Consider the following 17,617-nt stretch of genomic DNA (forward strand, 5'->3'; position numbering starts at 1 on the left):
CATTAAAAAAAGTTTTAAAAAAAATAATCTGTTCATGTTCATTTTTACAAATCTATACAATTGGCCAGAATATGGTTGTTCATATTTACAAATCTATACAATTGGCCAGAATATGGTTGTTCATTTTTACAAAGCCATACAGATAGCTGTGTTTACCATTTCTAGAAATTACTTTCAAATTCTGTTTTCAGGCAAAATGTCTATCACTGTTCATTTTCACAAATCTATACAAGAAAATGGTATGAAGTCTATAAAAATGTCTTATTACCAATAACTTGCATCAATGTTTTCAGTAGCCTCTATCAAAAGCTCCTGCTTACTTGTTGTGAATTATGCTCAGGTGCACATATTTCCAATTCAACCATGAGGCAAAAATGTGGTAAGAAACTCTTGTTGATCCTGCAATCTGAACAAATACCAAGATGCTGTATTTTCAGCTGATATTTCATTTGTTTATGGAAATGCATATTGTTTATGCAGTGTTGAGGAATGTGAAAGAACACCCTTGATTATTTTATGATAACTTATTTTGATTTTGTAAGCCAACACTTTTGAGATCAGTCAATAAATGCTTCTGGTACTGATTTATATGCTGCCCCTGTCTTCATGTTGTTGCTGGACATATCTTTTTAAAAATGTGTGTAGGTCACCTAAATCATCAGAAAAATTGCCCCCCCTGAGAATTTTTTCAGGAGCCGCCACTGGTTGGTTGTATGCTAAGAGTTTGGTATGTACTGTGTTGTTGTTGCTCTGATAACCAATTGTAATGTTTTGTGTTAGTTTGTGGCTCAGAGATTCTTTAATGTCCTGAGTTAGTTTTCCTCAGGTTTTTGTTGTGAACCAGTTTGTGCTATTTTTGTTTCATTTGTTCCCAAGGGGGGAAGGGGAAGGCACCTAGGGAGTGCTTAGGCAAGAGGCCCACGGGCATACATTACCCGTAGAAGTTGACTGTCTATGCACACTAGGGAAAGACCTGGGCGGACCATCCCTTGTATTTTGGTTAGTGCACCAGGTGGTGCTAGTTCAGTAAGTAGTGGGTAGGCAGGTAAGGTAGGAGAGGGGGCTTTGATATTTACTTTCTTTGCTTTGGTTCCGTCCAGCCCATTTTCCCCAAAATTACCGTGCGAAGGAATAAATTCCCTGTTAACGGTATTCTCTGCCTTTTGTCATCCTTACTCACACCTACAGTCCCATACCTCTTTCACACCACGGAGAGTTGAGTTGTAGCAGGGTGTTGCGTTCCCTCTTCCGAGAGGCGTGCGTAACAGTTGCGCTGTTGGGAGTAGGTGCACTTGAATCAGAAGCCCTGCGCACCGGGTAGGCAAATTGTTCCCATTTTGAACCATTTCATTTGTCTGAAAAGACTAAGTCCACCTACTCGCGGGACGGGAGACCTGTGGCTAAATCAAGTGCCTACTCGGCTGGCCAAACCGGATAGCTCAAATCACCGTGCCTACAGCTTCTACGACCCCGGGCACAGCAAAGTTTACGACCCCGGACGGGAGTAGCAGCGATGGGACAAGACTGGAACTACCAATTGGGGGGGATAAAAAGTACCAAAAATAATAATTGTTAAGCGCCATTATGACACCAGGCATAGTAAATTCGATCAGATTATCCTCTAAACATGGAGGTGAGAACAAACAAGATTAACCAACTCAAATTCCAATATGAGAGGTCCACCAAAGTCCTTGTCAATTCCCTGAGGATAGCTTGGGTTTTGGGAAAACACAAAAAACATTTTCAGATGGTGAGATAGTAAAAGCATGTGTGAAGTTGCTGACACCTTCCTTGAAGGTAAACAAAAAGATCAAACAGATCCCACTGTCAGATTCACAGCAATGAGAACTGAAATATTAGCTGAAGATTTAACTTCACGAAGTTATTCAGAATGCACCATGCATTTCATTAGCTGTGGATGAATCAACAGATAACACTGATAATGCCCAGCTTCTGGGCATCATCCCTACAACACCGCCTGCTCCGAGGCATTTTGACAGAGGCCAATGCCAGTTTTGATGACTTACTACTACACAACAATGTCAGATGGCTCAGCAAAAGCAGGGTTTTGGCCATTCAAGAGGAAATCAAAGCTTTCTTATCAGAACAAAAGAGTGACAAGGCAACTCAGTTTTCTGAGTTTTTGTAAGAGGAGAAGATGGAAACAGTTGCATTTTTGACAGACATGACATCACACCTTAATCAACTTAATGTTAAGCTGCAGGGACGGGACAACACAGTGTGTGATACGATAACAGCAGTCCGGGCTTTCCTGAAGAAATTGTAGCTTTTGATCTCCAGTGAGAAATTGTCCACTTTCCCAAACGCAGGGCGACAAAGATGTTCACAACCATGTAGATTTCATCCAGAAGCTGATGGATAACTTCAAGGCACGCTTTGATGACTTCACTGTTGGAAGAGAACTGCTGCTGCTTATCCAGAACCCCTTCTTGGTCACAAATGTGACAAAGTTGTCAGAAGAAGCATAACAGACCGTCAGATGGGTAGATGTTGCAAATTGAGTTAATTGAGCTGCAAAAAAATGAGGCTTTGAAGGAGCAGGCTGGTGATTGTGACCCTGTCACTTTCTGGGGAAAGATGGTGCCTGCAGCTGATTTCCCTGTTCTCAAGAGACTGGCACTAGACATCCTGACCATGTTTGGCTCCACATACAGCTGTGAATCAGCCTTTCCACAATTAACTTTATTAAAAACAAATACCGCACCAGGCTCACCAATGAACAGTTGCTTTCACACCATTTGTGGCAAAGTTCAAAGCATTGGCAGGAGACAAAGTGTAATTTCTCTCATTGATGCAATGGCAAGGCCCAGAGTGACTTATACATGAATGTTGCATGGCCCACAGTGACATTCTGTGCATTCAGATTATAATTTTTGTTAAACGCTCCTTTGTTCTCCAGAAAACATACACTTTATTTCATAAAGAAAACTTTAAAAAATCATCAAGGCCCATGTACAATGGTTCACAGTGCACTTTTTGCATAGAAAATATGCAACCACTTTTGTTAAAATAAAAAAATATGTCATTTAGCAGACGCTTTTATCCAAAGCGACTTACAGTCATGCGTGCATACATTAATTTTTGTGTGTGTATGGGTGGTCCCGGGGATCAAACCCACTACCGTGGCGTTACAAGCGCCGTGCTCTACCAGCTGAGCTACAGAGGACTCTGTTCTTCAGCAATGTTGATGCAATGTTGCACATGTTTACATTCTAAAGAAGTTGTAATTAATTCAAGTTCTTAGTCTCATTTTATGTGCATTTTATATAACAACATGTTTCCTAAGTCGTAGATGACTATGTTTGTTACTATGCTGTACCACAGTGCCGATAAAGGACCATATCCATCCGGACCTTTGCCACCTAGGAAATTTGTGTCACTGGCCCTTATTCAAATAGTTTTTTTGTTTTTTTACTTTTAGGGGGTAGATCAGCTTTAATTTTGCAGATAGATTGTAACTTCCATCAATGTAATTGTCTGCATCACTTCCAAACCCCCATGTTTTTTTTCCCTCATATACACACACATATAAATACATATAAATGCACACACACATCCTTTTAAAAAATGTCCCTTTATTACTTTCCAACCCCACCACCCCTTCCCTAATTGGAGTAAACTAGTGAACAACCATGCTTAAGCCTCTACTTCCAGCTTATACATACTATATACAGTCAATTTTACAATAATTCTATTTTGTTTGTTTTTACTCCTGAACTTCCTCTACCCTCAACCTCTCCGATCATTTTCATGATGTCCATCCGGTTTATTTCTATATCTTTCTAACTGTGCTCTTTCACAAAAGCTCTCAACCTATAACCTATATACTTATTATGGACACAGTATGCTTTACATTAGTTATATTGTTATTAGTTGTTAGTTTTATTAGTCCCATCCTTCAACTCCATTCAACACCACCATCTATCTCTTAACACCATCCGTATTGGATTTCTATTTGCCATATATTTTTCAACTGTACTGTGATGTTTTACAAAAGTTCTGAACCCTTCTATTCTCATTGTTTCTACAGATTGTAAATTGAAAATATTTTTTTTTTGCTAAAAGTATTCTATTATTGATCGATTGACTATGACTTTTCAGATCACCCAGTAGTGCTATCTGCAGGGTTAGCTCCAGGTAAATATTGCAATCCTTTAGCCATTCCTGGACCTGTGTCCAAAAACAAGCTACAAATGGACAGTACCAAAGCAAATGATCTAATGATTCTGTCACTTCGCAGCAAAATCTGCAGAGCTGGGAAGAGTGTCCATATAAATAACATTCTATTGGTAGCAAGAATTTTGTATAATAATTTAAACTGAAAAAGTTTTGAATCCGGGTTGTGTTGCGTATCAGTTCATAAACACTATGCCATGGAATCGGTACGTCAAAAATCTCTTACCAACTATTTTGCAATCTATATGGGACGGCTGTCAATCCTTTGGTCCTTAAATGATACCGTGATAAATAAAAAAGTATACAAATCTTCTTTAACCAATTATGTTCTTTAATGCAGGGCCGACAGACAAGTCTCAAATAGTAGTTTAGTACCCCTGACCTATAGCATGGTCAAGCAAGGTAATGTTTCCGACATTTTCTGACAACTAAACAACTATTGATTTAGAACCACGGAGAGTTACCGCAAGTAACAAAGATAAAAGGAGCTGCATCCACTAGTCCAGCACCATTTCAACTTCATCATCTCACCTATGCCTAGTCTAATACAGTGACAACTAAAAGATACCAAAAACCATTTAGTCCAATCAACGTAATATGATGTGGCTGTCCATGTTACTGATTTCTCTTGTTTACGCGTGCAAGTAGAAAAACATGTTGACACACCCTACTTGTAGAGAAACGCCAATGCCATCCTCCTCTTTCATGTTGCCTAAACGGTCTGACTGTCATACAGTACACACTTAGTTTTTGTTGTCCTAGGCTACCTGGCTAAAATACTTGCTCACTAGACTAACTTCCTATCATTGGCAACGATATGCCAGGCCAGCTAGTTAACATTAGCATGCTATATGTTGAACTTCCGTCCTTTCAGGCCAGGGGCACAATCAATGTATGAATTTATGGTTGGATCAGAATCACCGTTATAATCATTGGCCAGTATAGGGAATTAAGTAACGCCACAAGTCCAAATCCCCATCTCCATCGATAGCTAATTTAGGAAAGGGATGATTTTAGCTAGCTAGCCAGCCACCTGAGGACAACACGAGATGCAACAAGTTTTTTTTCTGTTAGTAATGACGTATGGCTTGTGATGTGATTGGTCTGAAGCCAAATCCAAACTGGCTTCCCTTGACACTTTTTTCATGCGCCAGAACCATTCACAGCTCAGCTTACTCAGTTTAGCTCAACGCTGATTGGCTTTATATTATTTATTTCATCAAGGGAGGTCAAATGCTCGCTGGCTGCCCTTGCATTCAATACTATGGGTGGCAACAATGTCATACTCTTTCTGACCAGACAGTATCAGATAGATATGCTACACATACTGAGACAGAGAGGCGCTGTTTTGTTCGCTCGGATGCTTTCTCCGGTGAGATACATTCAGCCTCTTGCGAATTGAAGGTAACGTATGAAACACAGAGACGAACTAAATTATTTTGTATGTTTTTTTCGTAGTAATTTTTTTGGGGAAGCCTGTCTTCCCTTGTCATCCATGAATACACACCACGGACCATAACCCCACCATGAGGCACCCTGTTCACAACGTTGACCTGAGCAAACCGCTCGCCAACTCAAACACTGTCTGCCATCTGCCCGGTACAGTTGAAACCGGGATTCATCCGTGAAGAGCACACTTCTCCAGTGTGCCAGAGGCCATCGAAGGTGAGTATTTGCCCACTGAAGAAGTCGGTTACGACGCCGAACTGCAGTCAGGTCATGAACCTGGTGAGGACGATGAGCCCGCAGATAAGCTTCCCTGAGACAGTTTCTGACAGATTGTGCAGAAATTCTTTAGTTGTGCAAACCCAGATTCATCAGCTGTCTGGGTGGCTGGTCTCAGACAATCCCGCAGGTGAAGAAGCCAGATGTGGAGGTCCTGGGCTGGCGTGGTTACACGTGGTCTGTGGTTGTAAGGCCGGTTGGACGTACTGCCAAATTTTTAAAAATGACGTTGGAGGTGACTTATGATAGAGAAATTAACATAAAATTATCTTGCAACAGCTCTGGTGGACATTCCTGCAGTCAGCATGTCAATTGCATACTCCCTCAAAATTTGAGACATCTGTGGCATTGTGTTGTGTGACAAAACTGCACATTTTAGAGTGGCCTTTTGTTGTCCCCAGCACAAGGTGCACCTGTGTAATGATAGTGCTGTTTAATCAGCTTCTTGATATGCCACACCGGTCAGGTGGATGGATTATCTTGGCAAAGGAGAAATGCTCACCAACAAACAAATTTGTGCACAACATATGAGAGAAATAAGCTTTTTGTGCATATGGAAAATTTCTGGGATCTTTAATTTCAGCTCATGAAACGTGGGACCAACACTTTACATGTTACGTTTCTTATTTTTTTTCAGTATAGTTCTGGGATTTGTCCTCTGGGAAAGATCTAACAGCAGACATAAGGAGAGAAAAAACTAGCCAGTTATAGAATATCGTGTTGACAGCTGAGCTGACAGAAGACTGGGCATTCAACTCGCAGTTGTTGATATCATTTCCACGGTAATGTGTCTTTACATGACGTGATAAAACGTAAAGTTGCAAGCTACTTTCGTAGCAAGGTGTTGTGGAACGAGTGTCTCATGAAACATTCCAGACACTGGTACCTCTTGCTATCTTGGCATAACTGATTCGACAGAGAAATATCAGCTAGCTAGATAGCTACAGCTGGCTAGCCTATCCCCAAGCTATGCTAGCTAGCTGCTGTCAGGTTGGCTAAACAAGGTCAGCGCAGGCTTTAGCCTACACATAGAACTGATTTAGCAGATCATCTTGAGGTGACGAGTCAGTCAGGAGGGGAGAAGTCCTCAACTTCAAAACTTCTCTCCATTGCAAAGCTAGCTTACCTCGCCGTCACTAAGTTACTCACTACTGCCCTTGTTTGCTTGTTGTGATTGAATGGCAAAGACACCAAAGAAACACCCACATTAAACCACACCCCAAAGACGACTCTCCCGGCCAGAAGATACCTTCATGAATAGAAGCTAAATGTTGTTAGTGTTTATGAATGGGCTAGGCTATACCAAAACACAAATTAATGACCCATGGCTATATCAAGTAGGCTGTTGCTTCTATAGAATGTCATTCCATCAAGTGTTAGTTAAATGTTATGGGATGCAAAATTGCTCCATTGTTTACAGTTTTGGTGGTGGCCCACTGATGATGGTATGCAGAGTGTAGCTTTAAAGCGGCAATCAGCAGTTGAAACAATAACAAAGAGGACTCCCCACCCGTTTCGGTAAAAAGCCGAGGGATGGGGCTGGAGAAATGTAACCACTCAAATTCAGACAGAGCTATGGATGCAAGGACTGACCATCCATGATATCAAAATTGCAGTTTAACCATGTTTTGAGGCAATAGTCCCAGTCGGTATTAGATAGAACGTCACGGCTGCGCCCGCCTGTGGGCAAAACAACCTGTGGTTACCTTAGCTCACAGCAAAAACGATACTTTTTTCAAATGCAATTTTCTTGTGTGCTTGTTTTAGTCAATTACTTTAGATGTCTAAAGATTACTTTTCAACATGACCTGCTCCCGAGTATTCTCACTACTTAGAATAACATATTGTAGGGCTTCCCTCATGCCCCTTTTCATGACAGTGCTAACAGCCACTGAGTGAGTGCTAGCCAAGACCAACAAACAAACTGACTATACAGCTACAAGTAGTGAGTGGAGTTACAAATGGACTATACTAAACAAGTTAAATGTCTTACCAGTGTTTAAATATTTTCCACACACATAGCTACGTGTAGCCTACTTGGACATCGGGTCACCATGCCGAGTAACCTGAAGCCACAGGGCTCTTCTCGCAGTCTCCATTTCCCTACGTGGGAGCACTGCGAACCGTAGGTTTGGATTCTTTACCTGGTTACATGTATTGAACAAAACAGCAGCTTTCCGACATGTTTTGTTATTTATGTTTAAAATACATTTTTACAAATCGATGACGAAGTTGGGTCTTTTACAATGGGGGGAGGTCAATGGGAAATAATGTTTTCCCCAATATGGGCATGGTCGAGGGGAATTCCTTCTCATGACATGAATATCGACTCAGAGTATAGGCTATAGTTTGTTTACATTTACTTTTTTTACAAACTTTTTATTTTGGGTTCTGATAGGGTAGGACAGTTGAAATAAGCTCATGAAGCATTTATACGTTTTACGAAGCTCGCATCCACTACAAGACCATGGTACTTGCCTACGGAGCAGCAAGAGGAACTGCTCCTCCCTACCTTCAGGCTATGCTCAAACCCTACAACCCAACCCGAGCACTTTGTTCTGCTACCTTTGATCTCTTGGCCCTCCCACCCCTACAGGAGGGCAGCTCCTGCTCAGCCTAGTCCAAGCTCTTCTCTGTCCTGGCATCCCAATGGTGGAACCAGCTTCCCCCTGAAGCAAGGACAGCAGAGTCCCTGCCCATCTTCCAAAAACACCTTACCTTTTTAAAGAGTATCTTAAATAATCCCACAGCACCCCCCCCAAATGCCTTTCGTGAACTAAAAACTCGCATTTGACTCCCCCTACTAACTGACTTTGCTGATAGCCACTGAGGAAAAATGTATTTACTATGACTGATGTGGTTTTCCCGCCTAGCCATCTTAAGATTAATGCACTAACTAAGTCGCTCTGGATAAGAGTGTCTGCTAAATTACTAAAATGTCAACATTCTTCAAGAATCAATGGGTACATGTCATTAATTTAGAAGTCCAACAATGGATGTGAGTATGTGAGCGGAGCGAGGAGACTGGAGCAAGTTTCCCAAAGGCTGGAGCATCGGCCTTCACGCCCTCTCCAATTTCCCTCCAGTACTGCGCACTTCACAAGCTCAGGGCATGCCCGGCCCAGTATGCATTTGTAGGCTACTCGTGTGCTGCTATAGCCCCTTTCTTTAGCTACTGTCATGTAGTTCACTAAATATTTTCATAAAGCAACTGATAACACACAGATGCAAAATCAAGGTGACTTACAAAGTTGAGGACCAAGAGCAAGAACAGCGATGTAGTGTCCACAACTAAATAATCATTGTGGAATCTGAAAAGACACATATCCCAAAAGCATGATGGTGTACTACATGCACATGCTAACAGAAAGGAACGAGGTGGGTAGATCTCTTAAAAGTAGTTCATTGTTGTTTTATTATCTATACAACAGGTTGATTTTGGCCCAATAGGCCTGACATATTACCTATTTCAAGGAGCTTTCGATTTTGATAGGGTTATTTTGCATATAAACCTTTAGGCCTACCTATAGAAAAGTAAAAAGAAAAATACTCTCCATCCCTGCCCAGACTGGCCGAAGGGGTGTTTAGCATCTCAAGTGGCTCTGCAACCGCGGAGAGGGTATTCTCCACTGCTGGCCTGCTCTCCAGGCACCATCGCATGAGCCTGAAGCCACAGACTCTGGCCAAACTCGTGTTTCTAAAAGTGAATTCAAAGTCACTGTAGACGCCAAATAAGGCATTTTTTGTTTCATTTTTATTTAATTCTAAAGTAAGTCACAGCCTATATGTGCAATTGATAGAATATTATTACTTAATAAAACAAAATGTTCAAATGCTTGGTGCTTAATAATCCTTGAGTCTATTGACGCACCCACGTGTCAATCTAAGTAAAAAATTGTATCCCCAACAAAATCCCTCAGTTTAAGCTAGAGATATCAGTTTTTGCATGGGCTGCATCTCAATCCACTGCATCCACCTATGGCAGCCTTTCGCATCTGCGGTGGAAGGTAGCAGAGCTAGAGCAGTGTTTGTCAGACCATGAGCCATCCTGTAAAATCGGTCTTCTCTCGAGAACGTCTGTAGCGTCCGAACGGTTTGTCTGCTACAAAATAATATGACCCAACTATGTAAAAGGGGAGATTCTCACGAACACGATTGTGTTCTCGATTTTGCTCTACAACCCCCACAAGTGTCACAGGACTTGGCTGAAGGTATCCAATACAAACTAATGGAATTACCGTATGGAGGTAGTTTATGCCAACAAAAATAAGAGCGTTAAACGTGTCCAAAAAAACTAAAGTATTTACACTACCAGTCAAAAGTTTGGACACACCTACTCATTCAAGAGTTTTTCTTTCTTTTTACATTGTAGAATAATACTGAAGACATCAAAACTATGAAATTACACATATGGAATCATGTAGTAACCAAAAACAAGTGTTAAACAAATCAAAATATATTTTATATTTGAGATTCTTCAAATAGCCACTCTTTGCCTTGATGACAGCTTTGCACACTCTTGGCATTCTCTCAACCAGATTCATGAGGTTGTCACCTGGAATGCATTTCAATTAACAGGTGTGCCTTCTTAAAAGAAGATAGCCCTATTTGGTAAAAGACCAAGTCCATATTATGGCAAGAACAGCTCAAATAAGCAAAGGGAAACAACAGTCCATCATTACTTTAAGACATGAAGGTCAGTCAATACGGAACATTTCAAGAACTTTGAAAGTTTCTTCAAGTGCAGTCGCAAAAACCATAAAGCGCTATGATGGAACTGGCTCTCATGAGGACCGCCACAGGAATGGAAGACCCAGAGTTACCTCTGCAGCATAGGATAAGTTAATTAGAGTTACCAGCCTCAGAAATTGCAGCCCAAATAAATGCTTCACAGAGTTCAAGTAACAGACACATCTCGACATCAACTGTTCAGAGGAGACTGTGTGAATCAGGCCTTTATTGTCTAATTGCTGCAAAGAAACCACTACTAAAGGACACCAATAAGAAGAAGAGACTTGCTTGGGCCAAGAAACACGAGCAATGGACATTAGACTGGTGGAAATGTGTCCTTTGGTCTCGTCTCCAAATTTGAGATTTTTGGTTCAAACCGCCGTGTTTTTGTGCGATGCGGTGTGGGTGAACGGGTGATCTCCGCATGCGTCTTTCCCACCGTAAAGCATAGAGAAGGAGGTGTTCTGGTGCTTTGCTGGTGACACTGTCTGATTTATTTAGAATTCAAGGCACACTTAAACAGCATGGCTACCACAGCATTCTGAAGCGATACGCCATCCCATCTGATTTGGGCTTAGTGGGACTATCATTTGTTTATATGACCCAACACACCTCCAGGCTGTGTAAGGGCTATTTCGCCAAGAAGGAGAGTGATGGAACCATCTCAATTGGGTTGAAGTCGGGTGATTGTGGAGGCCAGGTCATCTGATGCAGCACTCCATCACTCTCCTTCTTAGAAAATAGCCCTTACACAGCCTGTAGGTGTGTTGGGTCATTGTCCTGTTGAAAAACAAATGATAGTCCCACATAGCCCAAATCAGATGGGATGGCGTATCACTGCAGAATGCTGTGGTAGCCATGCTGGTTAAGTGTGCCTTGAATTCTAAATAAATCACAGACAGTGTCACCAGCAAATCACCCCCACACCATCACACCGCCATGCTTCACGGTGCGAACCACACATGCGGAGATCATCTTTTCACCTACTCTGCGTCTCACAAAGACACGCCGGTTGGAACCAAAAGTCTCAAATTTGGACTCATCAGACCAAAGAAAAGATTTCCACCGGTTTAATATCCATTGCTCTTGTTTCTTGGCCCAAGCAAGTCTCTTCTTCTTATTGGTGTCCTTTAGTATTGGTTTCTTTGCATCAATTCGACTTTGAAGGCCTGATTCACACAGTCTCCTCTGAACAGTTGATGTTGAGATGTGTCTGTTACTTGAACTCTGTGAATTATTTATTTGGGCTGCAATCTGAGGTGCAGTTAACTCTAATGAACTTATCATCCGCAGCAGAGGTAACTCTGGGTCTTCCTTTCCTGTGGCGGTCGTCATGAGAGCCAGTTCCATCATAGCGCTTGATGGTTTTTGCGACTGCACAAAGTTCTTGAAATGTTTTGTGGAAAAAGATTCCACAAATTAACTTTTAACAAGGCACACCTGTTAATTGAAATGCATTCCAGGTGACTACCTCATGAAGCTGGTTGACAGAATGCCAAGTGTGCAAAGCTGTCATCAAGGCAAAGGGTGGCTACTTTGAAGAATATCAAATACAAAATGACTTTTCTGCTTACTACATGATTCCATGTGTGTTATTTCATAGTTTTGATGTCTTCACTATTATTCTACAATGTAGAAAATAGTGAAAATAAAGAAAAATGAGTAGGTGTTCTAAAATGTTTGACTGGTACTGTAGGTCAGACACTTCAAAACCTTATGATTTATACTGAACAAAAATATAAATAAATGCAACTATTTTAAAGATTTTACTGAGTTACAGTTCATATAAGGAAATCAGTCTATTGATTCATTAGGCCCTAATCTATGGCTTTCACATGACTGGGAATACAGATATGCAGCACAAACCAGACGTACTACCAAATTCTCTAAAACAACGTTGGAGGTGGCTTATGGTAGAGACATTAATATTAAATTCTCTGGCAACAGCTCTGGTGGACATTCCTGCAGTCAGTATGCCAATTGCACGCTCCCTCAAAACATGTGGTATTGAGTTGTGTGACAAAACTGCACATTTTAGAGTGGCCTTTTGTTGTCCCCAGCACAAGGTGCACCTGTGTAATGATCATGCTGTTTAATCAGCTTCTTGATATTCCACACCTGTCAGATGGATCGATTATCTTGGCAAAGGAGAAATGCTCACTAACAGGGATGTAAACAAATGTGTGCACATAATTGGAGAGAAATACGTTCTATTGTGCGTATGGAAAATGTATGGGGACATGGGTGACTAGTTAACGTTAGCTTGGCTCTCTCTGTGTGTTCGTGCCGTGAAAGGAGGGGTTTCTTCTTTGTCTGAAAGCAATGGCTAGCTAGTATGCTAACTATTCTAGCTAACTAACTGGCTGAATAAGTTGATGACGGACTCGCTCAAGCTGTCGGGACTAACCCACAACGTTAGACACGGACACGAATGATCTGCTTGGCGTGATGACACACTGGTAGTTTGTTGTGGCCGAGTATTGGTGCTAAACCGTGTTGTTGGAGTCCGGCATGCTAGGTGGCTGTGGCGTCTTATGACTAGGTGCCCTGGACGATTTTCACGGAAGAATACTGTACCAAGTTAGCTAGGTGAATAAACTAAGTTAGTCTATTCCTAGAAAACATTCAACCGCTGTAGTTTACAACAATTATAGTTTCTACGGTGGAAGTTGGGAGAGTTATATTTGGGTGTTGTGGTGAGGGAGGCCCCGCTCTCTCCTTTCCCAGATGTTTAGTTCATTTCATTCCGATCTCCGTTGCATTATTGTAGCCATTTTCTGTAGCCTGTCAACTATGCCTCTGTCTATCCCTGTTCTCTCCTCTCCGCACAGGCTATACAAATGCCTCACACCGCGTGGCTGCTGCCTCTCTAACCTGGTGGTCCCTGCACGCACCACCCACGTGGAGTTCCAGGTCTCAGGCAGCCTCTGGAACTGCCGTTCTGCTGCCAACAAGGCAGAGTTCATCTCAGCCTATGCTACCCTCCAGTCCCTCGACTTCTTGGCGCTGACGGAAACATGGATTACCACTGAAAACACTGGTACTCCTACTGCTCTCTCCTCGTCTGACCATGTGTTCTCGCATACCCCGAGAGCATCTGGTCAGTGGGGTGGTGGCACAGGAATCCTCATCTCTCCCAAGTGGACATTCTCTATGTTTCCCTGACCCATCTGTCTATCTCCTCATTTGAATTCCATGCTGTCACAGTCACTAGCCCATTTAAGCTTAACATCCTTGTCATTTATCGCCTCCAGGTTCCCTTGGAGAGTTCATCAATGAGCTTGACGCCTTGATAAGTTCCTTTCTGAGGATGGCTCACCCTCACAGTTCTGGGGGACTTCAACCTCCCTACGTCTACCTTTGACTCATTTCTCTCTGCCTCCTTCTTTCCACTCCTCTCCTCTTTGACCTCACCTCTCACCGTCCCCCCTACTCACAAGGCAGGCAATACGCTTGACCTAATCTTTACTAGATGCTGTTCTTCTACTAATCTCACTGCAACTCCCTCCATGTCTCCGACCACTACTTTGTATCCTTTTCTCTCTCGCTCTCCTCCAACACTACTCACTCTGCCCCTACTCAGATGGTAATGCGCCGTCGCAACCTTCGCCTCTCTCTCCCGTACTCTCTCCTCTTCCATCCTATCATCTCTTCCCTCTGCTCAATCCCTTCTCCCTCCAATCTCCTGATTCTGCCTCCTCAACCCTCCTCTCCTCCCTTTCTGCATCCTTTGACTCTCTATGTCCCCTATCCTCCCGGCCGGCTCGGTCCTCCCTCCAGCTCCGTGGCTTGATGACTCATTGCGAGCTCACAGAACAGGGCTCCGGGCAGCCGAGCGGAAATGGAGGAAAACTAGACTCCCTGCGGACCTGGCATCTTTTCACTCCCCCTCCTCTCTACATTTTCTTCATCTGTTTCTGCTGCTAAAAGCCACTTTCTACCACTCTAAATTCCAAGCATCTGCCTCTAACCCTAGGAAGCTCTTTGCCACCTTCTCCTCCCTGCTGAATCCTCCTCCCCCCCCCCTCCCTCTCTGTGGATGACTTTGTCAACCATTTTGAAAAGAAGGTTGATGACATCCGATCCTCGTTTGTTAAGTCAAATGACACTGCTGGTCCTGCTCACACTGCCCTACCCGATGCTTTGACTGCTTTCTCTCCTCTCTCTCCAGATAAAATCTTGCGACTTGTGACGGCCGGCCGCCCAACAACCTGCCCGCTTGACCCTATCCCCTCCTCCAGACCATCTCCGGTGACCTTCTCCCTTACCTCACCTCGCTCATCAACTCATCCTTGACCGCTGGCTATGTCCCTTCTGTCTTCAAGAGAGCGAGAGTTGCACTCCTTCTCAAAAAATGTCAACAACTACAGACCAGTATCCCTTCTTTCTTTTCTCTCCAAAACTCTTGAGCGTGCCGTCTTTAGCCAACTCTCTTGCTATCTCTCTCAGAATGACCTTCTTGATCCAAACCAGTCAGGTTTCAAGACTGGTCATTCAACTGAGACTGCTCTTCTCTGTGTCACGGACGCTCTCCGCACTGCTAAAGCTAACTCTCTCTCCTCTGCTCTTGTCCTTCTAGACCTGTCTGCTGCCTTTGATACTGTGAACCATCAGATCCTCCTCTCCACCCTCTCAGAGCTGGACATCTCCGGCGCGGCTCACTCTTGGATTGCGTCCTACCTGACCGGTCGCTCCTACCAAGTGGCGTGGCGAGAAGCTGTCTCCACACCACGTGCTCTCACCACTGGTGTCCCCCAGGGCTCAGTTCTAGGCCCCTCTATTGTCGCTATACACCAAGTCACTTGGCTCTGTCATATCCTCACATGGCCTCTCCATCATTGCTAGCAGACGACACACAACAATCTTCTCCTTTTCCCCCCTTCTGATAACCAGGTGGCGAATCGCATCTCTGCATGTCTGGCAGACAGATCAGTGTGGATGACGGATCACCACCTCAAGCTGAACCTTGGCAAGACGGAGCTGCTCTTCCTCCCGGGAAGGACTGCCCGCTCCATGATCTCGCCATCACGGTTGACAACTCCGTTGTGTCCTCCTCCCAGAGTGCGAAGAGCCTTGGCATGACCCTGGACAACACCCTGTCGTTCTCCGCTAACATCAAGGCGGTGACCCGATCTGTAGGTTCATGCTCTACAACATTCGGAGAGTACGACCCTGCCTTACACAGGAAGCGGCACAGGTCCTAATCCAGGCACTTGTCATCTCCCGTCTGGATTACTGCAACTCGCTGTTGGCTGGGCTCCCTGTCTGTGCCATTAAACCCCTACAACTCATCCAGAATGCCGCAGAACGTCTGGTGTTCAACCTTCCAAAGTTCTCTCACGTCACCCCGCCTCCTCCGCACACTCCACTGGCTTCCAGTTGAAGCCTCGCATCTGCTACAAGACAATGGTGCTTGCCTACGGAGCTGTGAGGGGAACGGCACCTCCGTACCTTCAGGCTCTGATCAGTCCCTACACCCAAACGAGGGGGCATTGCGTTCATCCACCTCTGGCCTGCTGGCTCCCCTACCTCTGCGGGAAGCACAGTTCCCGCTCAGCCCAGTCAAAACTGTTCGCGCTCTGGCACCCCAATGGTGGAACAAGCTCCCTCACGACGCCAGGACAGCGGAGTCACTCAACACCTTCCGGAGACACTTGAAACCCCACCTCTTTAAGGAATACCTGGGATAGGATAAAGTAATCCTTCTACCCCCCCAAAAAAAATAAAAAAAACACTGTAAAGTGGTTATCCCACTGGCTATAAGGTGAATGCACCAATTTGTAAGTCGCTCTGGATAAGAGCGTCTGCTAAATGACGTAAATGTAAAACGTAAATGTATGGGATCTTTCATTTCAGCCCATGAAACATGGGACCAACACATTACATGTTGCGTTGATATTTTTGTTCAGTGTATTTTTTGACTGTCATTTTGCCATTTATGAATATGTTATTCAATTACTTTCTATGGGCTATGGTAGTAAAGGACAATTTCAATATTTTATGAAATTATTATTTATTTAGATACCTAAAGGGGTCCTAACATTTTAAATCAAATCGCAAAAACTATCCATGGTATGACCATCTTAAAACAAAGCCATTTGTTAACCTAGTATCTCCCCCCCAACTGCTTAGACTTTTAGGTTGTTTAATGTTCCTCCCAGCCTAGTGTGTCACACTCACAAATGCTTCACAGTTAATTGATTTGTAGGCTATAGCCTTTAAAAAATAGAAATATAAATACTAAATCATTTATTTTCATTCCGTCTTACAGTACTACCTGTCTGGCTCCTGACCTATTTAGTGTTTATATGCTGTTTAATACAACATGTAGCCTATTTGAAATGATGAGCGCTTCTTACAGTCACCTTTTCATGTTGTTTATTAAAATACATTTTCATTCAAATCATATGGTTTGGTTTCAATACCAAATGGTAGGTCCAGGTAGTTACAAAAATATATGGTTGTTGGTTAAATGGTGATTTTAATGAATGGATTGTACTAGCTACCATAGTACACAAATGAACCATGGTTGTACAAAGAAATAAATACCATGCTTTGTACTAGCAGCATGTAGTGAAACATGAAAGCATGGTAGTTGTTTACAATGTATTATGAGGGTCTGTGTCCCACCGTTTTTTGGGTAAAGTGACAAAAAACCTAGTAATTTATGGTGCTCACATAATGCAACATTGACTACTCGCTCTGCAATGTAAAAGCGTAGGCCTAATACCCTCTTAAACCCCTTTATCTCATAGTGAAAAACCACAACGCACATGGTCTAGTAGTGTACCCTCTTAAACCTTGGGACCTGGATAGGGTATGGTGAGAAAGAATGAAGGGAGTCTGAAACCGTATAGATTTAAAATAGTTAGTTTATCTGGTGTCTCTCTACAATACAATTTTCTGTTGTCTCGCTGTCTTTCAACTGACTTGGCTACTCTTATACGATTCTAAATAGCCAACA

This window comes from Coregonus clupeaformis, unplaced genomic scaffold (genome assembly GCF_020615455.1).
Source record: "Coregonus clupeaformis isolate EN_2021a unplaced genomic scaffold, ASM2061545v1 scaf0073, whole genome shotgun sequence".
Taxonomy (NCBI): domain Eukaryota; kingdom Metazoa; phylum Chordata; class Actinopteri; order Salmoniformes; family Salmonidae; genus Coregonus; species Coregonus clupeaformis.